This window comes from Schistocerca americana, chromosome 2, assembly GCF_021461395.2.
Source record: "Schistocerca americana isolate TAMUIC-IGC-003095 chromosome 2, iqSchAmer2.1, whole genome shotgun sequence".
NCBI lineage: Eukaryota > Metazoa > Arthropoda > Insecta > Orthoptera > Acrididae > Schistocerca > Schistocerca americana.
In genome coordinates, this window is record NC_060120.1 from 1,070,522,429 (window position 1) to 1,070,539,608 (window position 17,180).

The following is a 17,180-nucleotide window of genomic DNA, read 5'->3' on the forward strand; positions in this document are numbered from 1 at the left end:
GACTGACACTATAACTTTCTCTGATTTGATCCTCTCCTGTGAGTTGAGTTTTAGATTCCTATGCATCACTTCAGGTTTACTGTATACCTTGGACTTTCTTATTGATGATCGAACACAGAAATTGAATCCGAATTTAATGCAAAAGGCACAATGCCGACTTAAGTACAAGAGGACTGACACTCTAACTTTCTATGATTTGAACCTGTCCTGTGAGTCCGGTTTTAGATTCCGATGTTTCACTTCAGGTTTACTGTATCCCTTGGAGCTTCTTACTGACGATGAAACACAGAAATTGCATCCGAATTTAATACAAAAGGCACAATGCCGACTTAAGTACAAGAGGACAGACACTCTGACTTTCTTTGACTTAAACCTCTCCTGTGAGTCCAGTTTTAGATTCCGATGCTTCACTTCAGGTTTACTGTATACCTTGGTCCTTCTTATTGTTGATCAAACACAGTAGTTGCATCCGAATTTAATACAAAAGGCCAATGCTGACATAAGTACAAGAGGACTGAAACTCTAACTTTCTATGATTTGAACCTCTCCTGTGAGTCCAGTTTTAGGATCGTATGCTTCACTTCAGGTTTACTGTATACCTTGGACCTTCTTACTGACGATGAAACACAGAAATTCCAACCGAATTTAATACAAAAGGCAAAATGCCGACTTAAGTACAAGAGGACTGACACACTAATTTTCTATGATTTGAACCTGTATTGTGAGTTAAGTTTTAGATTCCGATGCTTCACTTCAGGTTTACTGTATACCTTGGACCTTCTTATTGATGATCAAACACAGAAGTTGCATCCGAATTTAATACAAAAGGCCAATGCTGACTTAAGTACAAGAGGACTGACACTCTAACTTTCTATGATTTGAACCTCTCCTGTGAGTCCAGTTTTAGATTCCGATTCTTCACTTCAGGTTTATTGTATCCCTTGGTCCTTCTTATTGACGATGAAACACAGAAATTGCATCCGAATTTAATACAAAAGGCACAAGGCCGACTTAAGTACAAGAGGACTCACACTCTAATTTTCTATGATTTGAACCTCACCTGTGAGTTCGGTTTTAGATTCCGATGCTTCACTTCAGATTTACTGTATACCTTGGACCTTCTTATTGACGATGAAACACAGAATTTCCATGGGAATTTAATACAAAAGGCACAATGCCGACGTAAGTAGAAGAGGACTGACACTCTAACTTTCTATGATTTGAACCTCTCCTGTGAGTCCAGTTTTAGATTCAGATGCTTCACTTCAGGTTTAGTATATACCTTGGACCTTCTTATTGACGATGAAACACAGATATTGCATCCAAATTTAATACAAAAGGCACAATGCAGACTTAAGCACAAGAGGACTGACACTCTAACTTTCTTTGATTTAAATCTCTCCTGTGAGTCCAGTTTTAGATTCCGATGCTACACTTCAGGTTTACTGTATACCTTGGAACTTCTTATTGATGATCAAAAACAGAAATTGCTTCCGAATTTAATGCAAAAGTTACAATGCAGACTTAAGTACAAGAGGACAGACACTCTAACTTTCTATGATTTGAACCTATACTGTGAGTCCAGTTTTAGATTCCGATGCTTCACTTCAGGTTTACTGTATCCCATGGACCTTCTTATTGACGATGAAACACAGAAATTGCATCCGAATTTAATACAAAAGGCACAACGCCGACTTAAGTACAACAGAACTGACACTCTCACTTTCTATGATTTGAACCTCTCCTGTGAAACCAGTTTTAGATTCCGATGCTTCACTTCAGGTTTACTGTATACCTTGGACCTTCTTATTGACGATGAAACACAGAAATTGCATCCGAATTTAATACAAAAGGCACAATGCCGACTTAAGTACAAGAGGACTGACACTCTAACTTTCTATGATTTGAACCTCTCCTGTGAGTCCAGTTTTAGATTCCGATGCTTCACTTCAGGTTTACTGTATCCCTTGACCTTCTTATTTACGATGAAGTACAGAAATTGCATCCGAATTTATTACAAAAGGCACAATGCCGACTTAGGTACATGAGGACTGACAGTCTAACTTTCTATGATTTGAACCTCTCCTGTGAGTCTAGTTTTAGATTCCGATGCTTCACTTCAGGTTTACTGTAACCCTTGGACCTTCTTATTGACGATGAAACACAGAAATTGCATCCGAATTTAATACAAAAGGCACAATGCCGACTTAAGTACAAGAGGACTGTAACTCTAACTTTCCATGATGTGAACCTCTCCTGCGAGTTTAGTTTTAGATTCCGATGCTTAACTTCATGTTTACTGTATACCTTGGACCTTCTTATTGATGATCAAACACAGAAATTGCATCCGAATTTAATACAAAAGGCACAATGCCGGCTTAAGTGCGTGAGGACTGATACTCCCACTTTCTATGATTTGAACCTCTCTTGTGAGTCCAGTTTTAGATTCCGATGCTTCACTTCAGGTTTACAGTATACCAAAGACCTTCTTATTGACGATGAAACACAGAAATTGCATCCGAAATTAATACAAAATGCACAATGCCGACTTAAGTACAAGAGGACTGACCCTATAACCTTCTATGATTTGAACCTCTAATGTGAGTTGAGTTTTAGATTCTGATGCTTAACTTCATGTTTACTGTATACCTTGGACCTTATTATTGATGATCAAACACAGAAATTGCATCCGAATTTAATGCATAAGGCACAATGCCGACTGAAGTACATGTGGACTGACACTCACACTTTCTATGATTTGAACCTCTCCTGTGAGCGCAGTTTTAGATTCCGATGCTTCACTTCTGGTTTACTGTAGCCTTGGACTTTCCTATAGACGATGAAACACAGAAATTCCATCCGAATTTAATACAAAAGGCAAAATTACGACTTAAGTACAAGAGGACTGACATATTAATTTTCTATGATTTGAACCTGTATTGTGAGTTAAGTTTTAGATTCCGATGCTTCACTTCAGGTTTACTGTATACTTTGGACCTTCTTATTGATGATCAAACACAGAAATTGCATCCGAATTTAATACAAAAGGCCAATGCTGACTTAAGTACAAGAGGACTAACACTCTAACTTTCTATGATTTGAACCTCTGCTGTGAGTCCAGTTTTAGATTCCGATTCTTCACTTCAGGTTTACTGTATCCCTTGGTCCTTCTTCTTGACGATTAAACACAGAAATTGCATCCGAATTTAATACAAAAGGCACAATGCCGACTAAAGTACAGGAGGACTCACCCTCTAACTTTCTATGATTTGAACCTCACCTGTGAGTCCTGTTTAAGATTCCGATGCATCACTTCAGATTAACTGTATACCTTGGACCTTCTTATATACGATGAAACACAGAAATTCCATGCGAATTTAATACAAAAGGCACAATGCCGACGTAAGTAGAAGTGGACTGACACTCTAACTCACTATGATTTGAACCTTTCCTGTGAGTCCAGTTTTAGTTTCAGATGCTTCACTTCAGGTTTACTATATACCTTGGACGTTCTTATTGACGTTGAAACACAGAAATTGCATCCAAATTTAATACAAAAGGCACAATGCCGACTTAAGTACAAGAGGACTCACACTGTAACTTTCTATGATTTGAACCTCACCTGTGAGTCCAGTTTTAGAATCCGATGTTTCACTTCAGGTTTACTGTATACCTTGGACCTTCTTATTGACGATGAAACACAGAAATTGCATCCGAAACTAATACAAAAGGCACTATGAAGTGTTAAGTACAAGAGGACTGTCACTCTGACTTACTATGATTTGAACTTCCACTGTGAGCCCAGTTTTAGGTTCAGATGCTTCACTTCAGGTTTACTATACACCTTGGACCTTCTTGTTGACGATGAAACACAGAAATTGCATCCAAATTTAATACAAAAGGCACAATGCAGACTTAAGCACAAGAGGACAGACACTCTAACTTTCTTTGATTTAAACCTCTCCTGTGAGTCCAGTTTTAGATTCCGATGGTACACTTCAGGTTTACTGTATACCTTGGAACTTCTTATTGATGATCAAAAACAGAAAGTGCTTCCGAATTTAATACAAAAGTTACAATGCAGACTTAAGTACAAGAGGACAGACACTCTAACTTTCTATGGTTTGAACCTCTCCTGTGAGTCCAGTTTTAGATTCCGATGCTTCACTTCAGGTTTACTGTATCCCATGGACCTTCTTATTGACGATGAAACACAGAAATTGCATCCGAATTTAATACAAAAGGCACAATGCCGACTTAAGTACAAGAGAACTGACACACTCACTTTCTATGATTTGAACCTCTCCTGTGAGTCCACTTTTAGATTCCGATGCTTCACTTCAGGTTTACTGTATCCAATAGACCTTCTTATTGACGATGAAGATCAGAAATTGCATCCGAATTTACTACAAATTGCACAATGCTGACTTATGTACAAGAGGACTGACACTCTAACTTTCTATGATTTGAACCTCTCCTGTGAGTTCAGTTTTAGGTTCCGATGCTTCACTTTAGGTTTCCTGTATACCTTGGACCTTCTTATTGACGATAAAACACAGAAATTGCATCCGAATTTAATACAAAAGGCACAATGCCGACTTAAGTACAAGAGGACTGACACTCTAACTTTCTATGATTTGAACCTCTCCTGTGAGTCCAGTTTTAGATTCCGATGCTTCACTTCAGGTTTACTGTATCCCCTGACCTTCTTATTTACGATGAAGCACACAGAAATTGCATCCGAATTTATTACAAAAGGCACAATGCCGACTTAAGTACAAGAGGACTGACAGTCTAATTTTCTATGATTTGAACCTCTCCTGTGAGTCTAGTTTTAGATTCCGATGCTTCACTTCAGGATTACTGTATCCCTTGGACCTTCTTATTGACGATGAAACACAGAAATTGCATCCGAATTTAATACAAAAGGCACAATGCCGACTTAAGTACAAGAGGACTGACACTCTAATTTTCTATGATTTGAACCTCTCCTGTGAGTCCAGTTTTAGATTCCGATGCTTCACTTCAGGTTTACTGTATCCCTTGACCTTCTTATTTACGATGAAGCACAGAAATTGCATCCGAATTTATTACAAAAGGCAAAATGCCGACTTAGGTACATGAGGACTGACAGTCTAACTTTCTATGATTTGAACCTCTCCTGTGAGTCTAGTTTTAGATTCCGATGCTTCACTTCAGGTTTACTGTATCCCTTGGACCTTCTTATTGACGATGAAACACAGAAATTGCATCCGAATTTAATACAAAAGGCACAATGCCGACTTAAGTACAAGAGGACTGTAACTCTAACTTTCTATGATGTGAACCTCTCCTGTGAGTTGAGTTTTAGATTCCGATGCTTAACTTCATGTTTACTGTATACCTTGGACCTTCTTTTTGATGATCAAACACAGAAATTGCATCCGAATTTAATACAAAAGGCACAATGCCGGCTTAAGTACATGAGGACTGATACTCTCACTTTCTATGATTTGAACCTCTCTTGTGAGTCCAGTTTTAGATTCCGTTGCTTCACTTCAGGTTTACAGTATACCGAAGACCTTCTTATTGACGATGAAACACAGAAATTGCATCCGAAATTAATACAAAATGCACAATGCCGACTTAAGTACAAGAGGACTGACCCTATAACCTTCTATGATTTGAACCTCTAATGTGAGTTGAGTTTTAGATTCTGATGCTTAACTTCATGTTTACCGTATACCTTGGACTTTATTATTGATGATCAAACACAGAAATTGCATCCGAATTTAATGCAAAAGGCACCATGCCGACTGAAGTACATGTGGACTGACACTCACACTTTCTATGATTTGAACCTCTCCTGTGAGCGCAGTTTTAGATTCCGATGCTTCACTTCAGGTTTACTGTAGCCTTGGACATTCCTATAGACGATGAAACACAGAAATTCCATCCAAATTTATTACAAAAGGCACAATGCCTGCTTAAGTACATGAGGACTGACACTCTCACTTTCTACGATTTGAACCTCTCTTGTGAGTCCAGTTTTAGATTCCGATGCTTCACTTCAGGTTTACAGTATACCGAAGACCTTCCTATTGACGATGAAACACAGAAATTGCATCCGAAATTAATACAAAATGCACAATGCCGACTTAAGTACAAGAGGACTGACCCTATAACTTTCTATGATTTGAACCTCAATGTGAGTTGAGTTTTAGACTAGGATGCTCAACTTCATGTTTACTGTTTACGTTGGACCTTCTTATTGGTGATCAAACACAGAAATTACATCCGAATTTAATGCAAAAGGCACAATGGCGACTGAAGTACATGAGGACTCACACTTTCTATGATTTGAACCTCTCCTGTGAGTGCAGTTTAAGATTCCGATGCTTCACTTCAGGTTTACTGTAGCCTTGGACATTCTTATAGACGATGAAACACAGAAACTCCATCCCAATTTAATACAAAAGGCAAAATGCCGACTTAAGTACAAGAGGACTGACACAATAATTTTCTATGATTTGAACCTCTCCTGTGAGTCCAGTTTTAGATTCCGATGCTTCACTTCAGATCTACTGTATCCCTTGGACCTTCTTACTGGCGATGAAACACAGAAACTGCATCCGGATTTAATACAAATGACACAATGCCGACTTAAGTACAAGAGGACTGACACTCTAACTTCCTACGATTTGAACCTCTCCTGTGAGTCCAGTTTTAGATTCCGATGCTTCACTTTAGGTTTCCTGTATACCTTGGACCCTCTTATTGACGATGAAACACAGAAATTGCATCAGAATTTAATACAAAAGGCACAATGCAGACTTAAGTACAAGAGGACTGACACTCTAACTTTCTATGATTTGAACCTCTCCTGTGAGTCCTATTTTAGATTCCGATGCTTCACTTCAGGTTTACTGTATCCCTTGACCTTCTTATTTGCGATGAAGCACAGAAATTGCATCTGAATTTATTACAAAAGGCACAATGCCGACTTAAGTACAAGAGGACGGACAGTCTAACTTTCTATGATTTGAACCTCTCCTGTGAGTCTAGTTTTAGATTCCGATGCTTCACTTCAGGTTTACTGTATCACTTGGTCCTTCTTACTGACGATGAAACACAGAAATTTCATCCGAATTTAATACAAAAGGCACAATGCCGACTAAAGTACAAGAGGACTCACACTCTAACTTTCTATGATTTGAACCTCACCTGTGAGTCCAGTTTTAGATTCCGATGCTTCACTTCAGATTTACTGTATACCTTGGACCTTCTTATATACGATGAAACACAGAAATTCCATGCGAATTTAATACAAAAGGCACAATGCCGACGTAAGTAGAAGAGGACTGACACTCTAAATTTCTATGATTTGAACCTCTCCTGTGAGTCCAGTTTTAGATTCCGATTCTTCACTTCAGGTTTACTGTATCCCTTGGACTTTCTTATTGACGATGAAACACAGAAATTGCATCCGAAACTAATACAAAAGGCACTATGAAGTGTTAAGTACAAGAGGACTGTCACTCTGATTTACTATGATTTGAACTTCCACCGTGAGTCCAGTTTTAGGTTCAGATGCTTCACTTCAGGTTCACTATACACCTTGGACCTTCTTGTTGACGATGAAACACAGAAATTGCATCCAAATTTAATACAAAAGGCACAATGCAGACTTAAGCACAAGAGGACAGACACTCTAACTTTCTATGATTTGAACCTGTCCTGTGAGTCCGGTTTAAGATTGCGATGTTTCACTTCAGGTTTACTCTATCCCTTGGAGCTTCTTACTGACGATGAAACACAGAAATTGCATCCGAATTTAATACAAAAGGCACAATGCCGACTTAAGTACAAGAGGACAGACACTCTGACTTTCTTTGACTTAAACCTCTCCTGTGAGTCCAGTTTTAGATTCCGATGCTTCACTTCAGGTTTACTGTATACCTTGGTCCTTCTTATTGTTGATCAAACACAGTAGTTGCATCCGAATTTAATACAAAAGGCCAATGCAGACATAAGTACAAGAGGACTGACACTCTAACTTTCTATGATTTGAACCTCTCCTGTGAGTCCAGTTTTAGATTCGTATGCTTCACTTCAGGTTTACTGTATACCTTGGACCTTCTTACTGACGATGAAACACAGAAATTCCAACCGAATTTAATACAAAAGGCAAAATGCCGACTTAAGTACAAGAGGACTGACACATTAATTTTCTATGATTTGAACCTGTATTGTGAGTTAAGTTTTAGATTCCGATGCTTCACTTCAGGTTTACTGTATACCTTGGACCTTCTTATTGATGATCAAACACAGAAGTTGCATCCGAATTTAATACAAAAGGCCAATGCTGACTTAAGTACAAGAGGACTGACACTCTAACTTTCTATGATTTGAACCTCTCCTGTGAGTCCAGTTTTAGATTCCGATTCTTCACTTCAGGTTTACTGTATCCCTTGGTCCTTCTTATTGACGATGAAACACAGAAATTGCAACCGAATTTAATACAAAAGGCACAAGGCCGACTTAAGTACAAGAGGACTCACACTCTAATTTTCTATGATTTGAACCTCACCTGTGAGTTCGGTTTTAGATTCCGATGCTTCACTTCAGATTTACTGTATACCTTGGACCTTCTTATTGACGATGAAACACAGAATTTCCATGGGAATTGAATACAAAAGGCACAATGCCGACGTAAGTAGAAGAGGACTGACACTCTAACTTTCTATGATTTGAACCTCTCCTGTGAGTCCAGTTTTAGATTCAGATGCTTCACTTCAGGTTTAATATATACCTTGGACCTTCTTATTGACGATGAAACACAGATATTGCATCCAAATTTAATACAAAAGGCACAATGCAGACTTAAGCACAAGAGGACTGACACTCTAACTTTCTTTGATTTAAATCTCTCCTGTGAGTCCAGTTTTAGATTCAGATGCTACACTTCAGGTTTACTGTATACCTTGGAACTTCTTATTGATGATCAAAAACAGAAATTGCTTCCGAATTTAATGCAAAAGTTACAATGCAGACTTAAGTACAAGAGGACAGACACTCTAACTTTCTATGATTTGAACCTATACTGTGAGTCCAGTTTTAGATTCCGATGCTTCACTTCAGGTTTACTGTATCCCATGGACCTTCTTATTGACGATGAAACACAGAAATTGCATCCGAATTTAATACAAAAGGCACAACGCCGACTTAAGTACAAGAGAACTGACACTCTCACTTTCTATGATTTGAACCTCTCCTGTGAAACCAGTTTTAGATTCCGATGCTTCACTTCAGGTTTACTGTATACCTTGGACCTTCTTATTGACGATGAAACACAGAAATTGCATCCGAATTTAATACAAAAGGCACAATGCCGACTTAAGTACAAGAGGACTGACACTCTAACTTTCTATGATTTGAACCTCTCCTGTGAGTCCAGTTTTAGATTCCGATGCTTCACTTCAGGTTTACTGTATCCCTTGACCTTCTTATTTACGATGAAGTACAGAAATTGCATCCGAATTTATTACAAAAGGCACAATGCCGACTTAGGTACATGAGGACTGACAGTCTAACTTTCTATGAATTGAACCTCTCCTGTGAGTCTAGTTTTAGATTCCGATGCTTCACTTCAGGTTTACTGTAACCCTTGGACCTTCTTATTGACGATGAAACACAGAAATTGCATCCGAATTTAATACAAAAGGCACAACGCCGACTTAAGTACAAGAGGACTGTAACTCTAACTTTCTATGATGTGAACCTCTCCTGCGAGTTTAGTTTTAGATTCCGATGCTTAACTTCATGTTTACTGTATACCTTGGACCTTCTTATTGATGATCAAACACAGAAATTGCATCCGAATTTAATACAAAAGGCACAATGCCGGCTTAAGTGCGTGAGGACTGATACTCCCACTTTCTATGATTTGAACCTCTCTTGTGAGTCCAGTTTTAGATTCCGATGCTTCACTTCAGGTTTACAGTATACCAAAGACCTTCTTATTGACGATGAAACACAGAAATTGCATCCGAAATTAATACAAAATGCACAATGCCGACTTAAGTACAAGAGGACTGACCCTACAACCTTCTATGATTTGAACCTCTAATGTGAGTTGAGTTTTAGATTCTGATGCTTAACTTCATGTTTACTGTATACCTTGGACCTTATTATTGATGATCAAACACAGAAATTGCATCCGAATTTAATGCAAAAGGCACAATGCCGACTGAAGTACATGTGGACTGACACTCACACTTTCTATGATTTGAACCTCTCCTGTGAGCGCAGTTTTAGATTCTGATGCTTCACTTCAGGTTTACTGTAGCCTTGGACTTTCCTATAGACGATGAAACACAGAAATTCCATCCGAATTTAATACAAAAGGCAAAATTACGACTTAAGTACAAGAGGACTGACATATTAATTTTCTATGATTTGAACCTGTATTGTGAGTTAAGTTTTAGATTCCGATGCTTCACTTCAGGTTTACTGTATACTTTGGACCTTCTTATTGATGATCAAACACAGAAATTGCATCCGAATTTAATACAAAAGGCCAATGCTGACTTAAGTACAAGAGGACTAACACTCTAACTTTCTATGATTTGAACCTCTCCTGTGAGTCCAGTTTTAGATTCCGATTCTTCACTTCAGGTTTACTGTATCCCTTGGTCCTTCTTCTTAACGATTAAATACAGAAATTGCATCCGAATTTAATACAAAAGGCACAATGCCGACTAAAGTACAGGAGGACTCACCCTCTAACTTTCTATGATTTGAACCTCACCTGTGAGTCCAGTTTTAGATTCCGATGCATCACTTCAGATTAACTGTATACCTTGGACCTTCTTATATACGATGAAACACAGAAATTCCATGCGAATTTAATACAAAAGGCACAATGCCGACGTAAGTAGAAGAGGACAGACACTCTAACCCTCTATGATTTGAACCTTTCCTGTGAGTCCAGTTTTAGTTTCAGATGCTTCACTTCAGGTTTACTATATACCTTGGACGTTCTTATTGACGTTGAAACACAGAAATTGCATCCAAATTTAATACAAAAGGCACAATGCCGACTTAAGTACAAGAGGACTCACACTGTAACTTTCTATGATTTGAACCTCACCTGTGAGTCCAGTTTTAGAATCCGATGTTTCACTTCAGGTTTACTGTATACCTTGGACCTTCTTATTGACGATGAAACACAGAAATTGCATCCGAAACTAATACAAAAGGCACTATGAAGTGTTAAGTACAAGAGGACTGTCACTCTGACTTACTATGATTTGAACTTCCACTGTGAGCCCAGTTTTAGGTTCAGATGCTTCACTTCAGGTTTACTATACACCTTGGACCTTCTTGTTGACGATGAAACACAGAAATTGCATCCAAATTTAATACAAAAGGCACAATGCAGACTTAAGCACAAGAGGACAGACACTCTAACTTTCTTTGATTTAAACCTCTCCTGTGAGTCCAGTTTTAGATTCCGATGCTTCACTTCAGGTTTACTGTATCCCATGGACCTTCTTATTGACGATGAAACACAGAAATTGCATCCGAATTTAATACAAAAGGCACAATGCCGACTTAAGTACAAGAGAACTGACACACTCACTTTCTATGATTTGAACCTCTCCTGTGAGTCCACTTTTTGATTCCGATGCTTCACTTCAGGTTTACTGTATCCAATAGACCTTCTTATTGACGATGAAGATCAGAAATTGCATCCGAATTTACTACAAATTGCACAATGCTGACTTATGTACAAGAGGACTGACACTCTAACTTTCTATGATTTGAACCTCTCCTGTGAGTTCAGTTTTAGGTTCCGATGCTTCACTTTATGTTTCCTGTATACCTTGGACCTTCTTATTGACGATGAAACACAGAAATTGCATCCGAATTTAATACAAAAGGCACAATGCCGACTTAAGTACAAGAGGACAGACACTCTAACTTTCTATGATTTGAACCTCTCCTGTGAGTCCAGTTTTAGATTCCGATGCTTCACTTCAGGTTTACTGTATCCCCCGACCTTCTTATTTACGATGAAGCACACAGAAATTGCATCCGAATTTATTACAAAAGGCACAATGCCGACTTAAGTACAAGAGGACTGACAGTCTAATTTTCTATGATTTGAACCTCTCCTGTGAGTCTAGTTTTAGATTCCGATGCTTCACTTCAGGATTACTGTATCCCTTGGACCTTCTTATTGACGATGAAACACAGAAATTGCATCCGAATTTAATACAAAAGGCACAATGCCGACTTAAGTACAAGAGGACTGACACTCTAATTTTCTATGATTTGAACCTCTCCTGTAAGTCCAGTTTTAGATTCCGATGCTTCACTTCAGGTTTACTGTATCCCTTGACCATCTTATTTACGATGAAGCACAGAAATTGCATCCGAATTTATTACAAAAGGCAAAATGCCGACTTAGGCACATGAGGACTGACAGTCTAACTTTCTATGATTTGAACCTCTCCTGTGAGTCTAGTTTTAGATTCCGATGCTTCACTTCAGGTTTACTGTATCCCTTGGACCTTCTTATTGACGATGAAACACAGAAATTGCATCCGAATTTAATACAAAAGGCACAATGCCGACTTAAGTACAAGAGGACTGTAACTCTAACTTTCTATGATGTGAACCTCTCCTGTGAGTTGAGTTTTAGATTCCGATGCTTAACTTCATGTTTACTGTATACCTTGGACCTTCTTTTTGATGATCAAACACAGAAATTGCATCCGAATTTAATACAAAAGGCACAATGCCGGCTTAAGTACATGAGGACTGATACTCTCACTTTCTATGATTTGAACCTCTCTTGTGAGTCCAGTTTTAGATTCCGTTGCTTCACTTCAGGTTTACAGTATACCGAAGACCTTCTTATTGACGATGAAACACAGAAATTGCATCCGAAATTAATACAAAATGCACAATGCCGACTTAAGTACAAGAGGACTGACCCTATAACCTTCTATGATTTGAACCTCTAATGTGAGTTGAGTTTTAGATTCTGATGCTTAACTTCATGTTTACCGTATACCTTGGACTTTATTATTGATGATCAAACACAGAAATTGCATCCGAATTTAATGCAAAAGGCACAATGCCGACTGAAGTACATGTGGACTGACACTCACACTTTCTATGATTTGAACCTCTCCTGTGAGCGCAGTTTTAGATTCCGATGCTTCACTTCAGGTTTACTGTAGCCTTGGACATTGCTATAGACGATGAAACACAGAAATTCCATCCGAATTTATTACAAAAGGCACAATGCCTGCTTAAGTACATGAGGACTGACACTCTCACTTTCTACGATTTGAACCTCTCTTGTGAGTCCAGTTTTAGATTCCGATGCTTCACTTCAGGTTTACAGTATACCGAAGACCTTCCTATTGACGATGAAACACAGAAATTGCATCCGAAATTAATACAAAATGCACAATGCCGACTTAAGTACAAGAGGACTGACCCTATAACTTTCTATGATTTGAACCTCAATGTGAGTTGAGTTTTAGATTAGGATGCTCAACTTCATGTTTACTGTTTACGTTGGACCTTCTTATTGGCGATCAAACACAGAAATTACATCCGAATTTAATGCAAAAGGCACAATGGGGACTGAAGTACATGAGGACTCACACTTTCTATGATTTGAACCTCTCCTGTGAGTGCAGTTTAAGATTCCGATGCTTCACTTCAGGTTTACTGTAGCCTTGGACATTCTTATAGACGATGAAACACAGAAACTCCATCCCAATTTAATACAAAAGGCAAAATGCCGACTTAAGTACAAGAGGACTGACACAACAATGTTCTATGATTTCAACCTCTCCTGTGAGTCCAGTTTTAGATTCCGATGCTTCACTTCAGATCTACTGTATCCCTTGGACCTTCTTACTGGCGATGAAACACAGAAACTGCATCCGGATTTAATACAAATGACACAATGCCGACTTAAGTACAAGAGGACTGACACTCTAACTTTCTACGATTTGAACCTCTCCTGTGAGTCCAGTTTTAGATTCCGATGCTTCACTTTAGGTTTCCTGTATACCTTGGACCCTCTTATTGACGATGAAACACAGAAATTGCATCAGAATTTAATACAAAAGGCACAATGCAGACTTAAGTACAAGAGGACTGACACTCTAACTTTCTATGATTTGAACCTCTCCTGTGAGTCCTATTTTAGATTCCGATGCTTCACTTCAGGTTTACTGTATCCCTTGACCTTCTTATTTGCGATGAAGCACAGAAATTGCATCTGAATTTATTACAAAAGGCACAATGCCGACTTAAGTACAAGAGGACGGACAGTCTAACTTTCTATGATTTGAACCTCTCCTGTGAGTCTAGTTTTGGATTCCGATGCTTCACTTCAGGTTTACTGTATCCCTTGGTCCTTCTTACTGACGATGAAACACAGAAATTGCATCCGAATTTAATACAAAAGGCACAATGCCGACTAAAGTACAAGAGGACTCACACTCTAACTTTCTATGATTTGAACCTCACCTGTGAGTCCAGTTTTAGATTCCGATGCTTCACTTCAGATTTACTGTATACCTTGGACCTTCTTATATACGATGAAACACAGAAATTCCATGCGAATTTAATACAAAAGGCACAATGCCGACGTAAGTAGAAGAGGACTGACACTCTAACTTTCTATGATTTGAACCTCTCCTGTGAGTCCAGTTTTAGATTCCGATTCTTCACTTCAGGTTTACTGTATCCCTTGGACTTTCTTATTGACGATGAAACACAGAAATTGCATCCGAAACTAATACAAAAGGCACTATGAAGTGTTAAGTACAAGAGGACTGTCACTCTGATTTACTATGATTTGAACTTCCACCGTGAGTCCAGTTTTAGGTTCAGATGCTTCACTTCAGGTTTACTATACACCTTGGACCTTCTTGTTGACGATGAAACACAGAAATTGCATCCAAATTTAATACAAAAGGCACAATGCAGACTTAAGCACAAGAGGACAGACACTCTAACTTTCTTTGATTTAAACCTCTCCTGTGAGTCCAGTTCTAGATTCCGATGGTACACTTCAGGTTTACTGTATACCTTGGAACTTCTTATTGATGATCAAAAACAGAAAGTGCTTCCGAATTTAATACAAGAGTTACAATGCAGACTTAAGTACAAGAGGACAGACACTCTAACTTTCTATGATTTGAACCCTTTCCTGTGAGTCCAGTTTTAGATTCCGATGCTTCACTTCAGGTTTACTGTATCCCATGGACCTTCTTATTGACGATGAAACACAGAAATTGCATCCGAATTTAATACAAAAGGCACAATGCCGACTTAAGTAAAAGAGAACTGACACTCTCACTTTCTATGATTTGAACCTCTCCTGTGAGTCCACTTTTAGATTCCGATGCTTCACTTCAGGTTTACTGTATCCATTAGACCTTCTTATTGACGATGAAGATCAGAAATTGCATCCGAATTTAATACAAATGGCACAATGCTGACATATGTACAAGAGGACTGACACTCTAACTTTCTATGATTTGAACCTCTCCTGTGAGTTCAGTTTTAGGTTCCGATGCTTCACTTTAGGTTTCCTGTATACCTTGGACCTTCTTATTGACGATGAAACACAGAAATTGCATCCGAATTTAATACAAAAGGCACAATGCCGACTTAAGTACTAGAGGACTGACACTCTAACTTTCTATGATTTGAACCTCTCCTGTGAGTCCAGTTTTAGATTCCGATGCTTCACTTCAGGTTTACTGTATCCCCTGACCTTCTTATTTACGATGAAGCACACAGAAATTGCATCCGAATTTATTACAAAAAGGCACAATGCGACTTAAGTACAAGAGGACTGACAGTCTAACTTTCTATGATTTGAACCTCTCCTGTGAGTCTAGTTTTAGATTCCGATGCTTCACTTCAGGTTTACTGTATCCCTTGGACCTTCTAATTGACGATGAAACACAGAAATTGCATCCGAATTTAACACATAAGGCACAATGCCGACTTAAGTACAAGAGGACTGACACTATAACTTTTTATGATTTGAACATCTCCTGTGAGTTGAGTTTCAGATTCCGATGCTTAACTTCATGTTTACTGTATACCTTGGACCTTCTTATTGATGATCACACACAGAAATTGCATCCGAATTTAATACAAAAGGCACAATGCCGGCTTAAGTACATGAGGACTGACACTCTCACTTTCTACGATTTGAACCTCTCTTGTGAGTCCAGTTTTAGATTCCGATGCTTCACTTCAGGTTTACAGTATACCAAAGACCTTCTTATTGACGATGAAACACAGAAATTGCATCCGAAATTAATACAAAATGCACAATGCCGACTTAAGTACAAGAGGACTGACCCTATAACTTTCTATGATTTGAACCTCTAATGTGAGTTGAGTTTTAGATTAGGATGCTCAACTTCATGTTTACTGTTTACGTTGGACCTTCTTATTGGTGATCAAACACAGAAATTACATCCGAATTTAATGCAAAAGGCACAATGGCGACTGAAGTACATGAGGACTCACACTTTCTATGATTTGAACCTCTCCTGTGAGTGCAGTTTAAGATTCCGATGCTTCACTTCAGGTTTACTGTAGCCTTGGACATTCTTATAGACGATGAAACACAGAAACTCCATCCCAATTTAATACATAAGGCAAAATGCCGACTTAAGTACAAGAGGACTGACACATTAATTTTCTATGATTTGAACCTCTCCTGTGAGTCCAGTTTTAGATTCCGATGCTTCACTTCAGATCTACTGTATCCCTTGGACCTTCTTACTGGCGATGAAACGCAGAAACTGCATCCGGATTTAATACAAATGACACGATGCCGACTTAAGTACAAGAGGACTGACACTCTAACTTTCTACGATTTGAACCTCTCCTGTGAGTCCAGTTTTAGATTCCGTTGCTTCACTTTAGGTTTCCTGTATACCTTGGACCCTCTTATTGACGATGAAACACAGAAATTGGATCAGAATTTAATACAAAAGGCACAATGCAGACTTAAGTACAAGAGGACTGACACTCTAACTTTCTATGATTTGAACCTCTCCTGTGAGTCCTGTTTTAGATTCCGATGCTTCACTTCAGGTTTACTATATACCTTGGACGTTCTTATATACGATGAAACA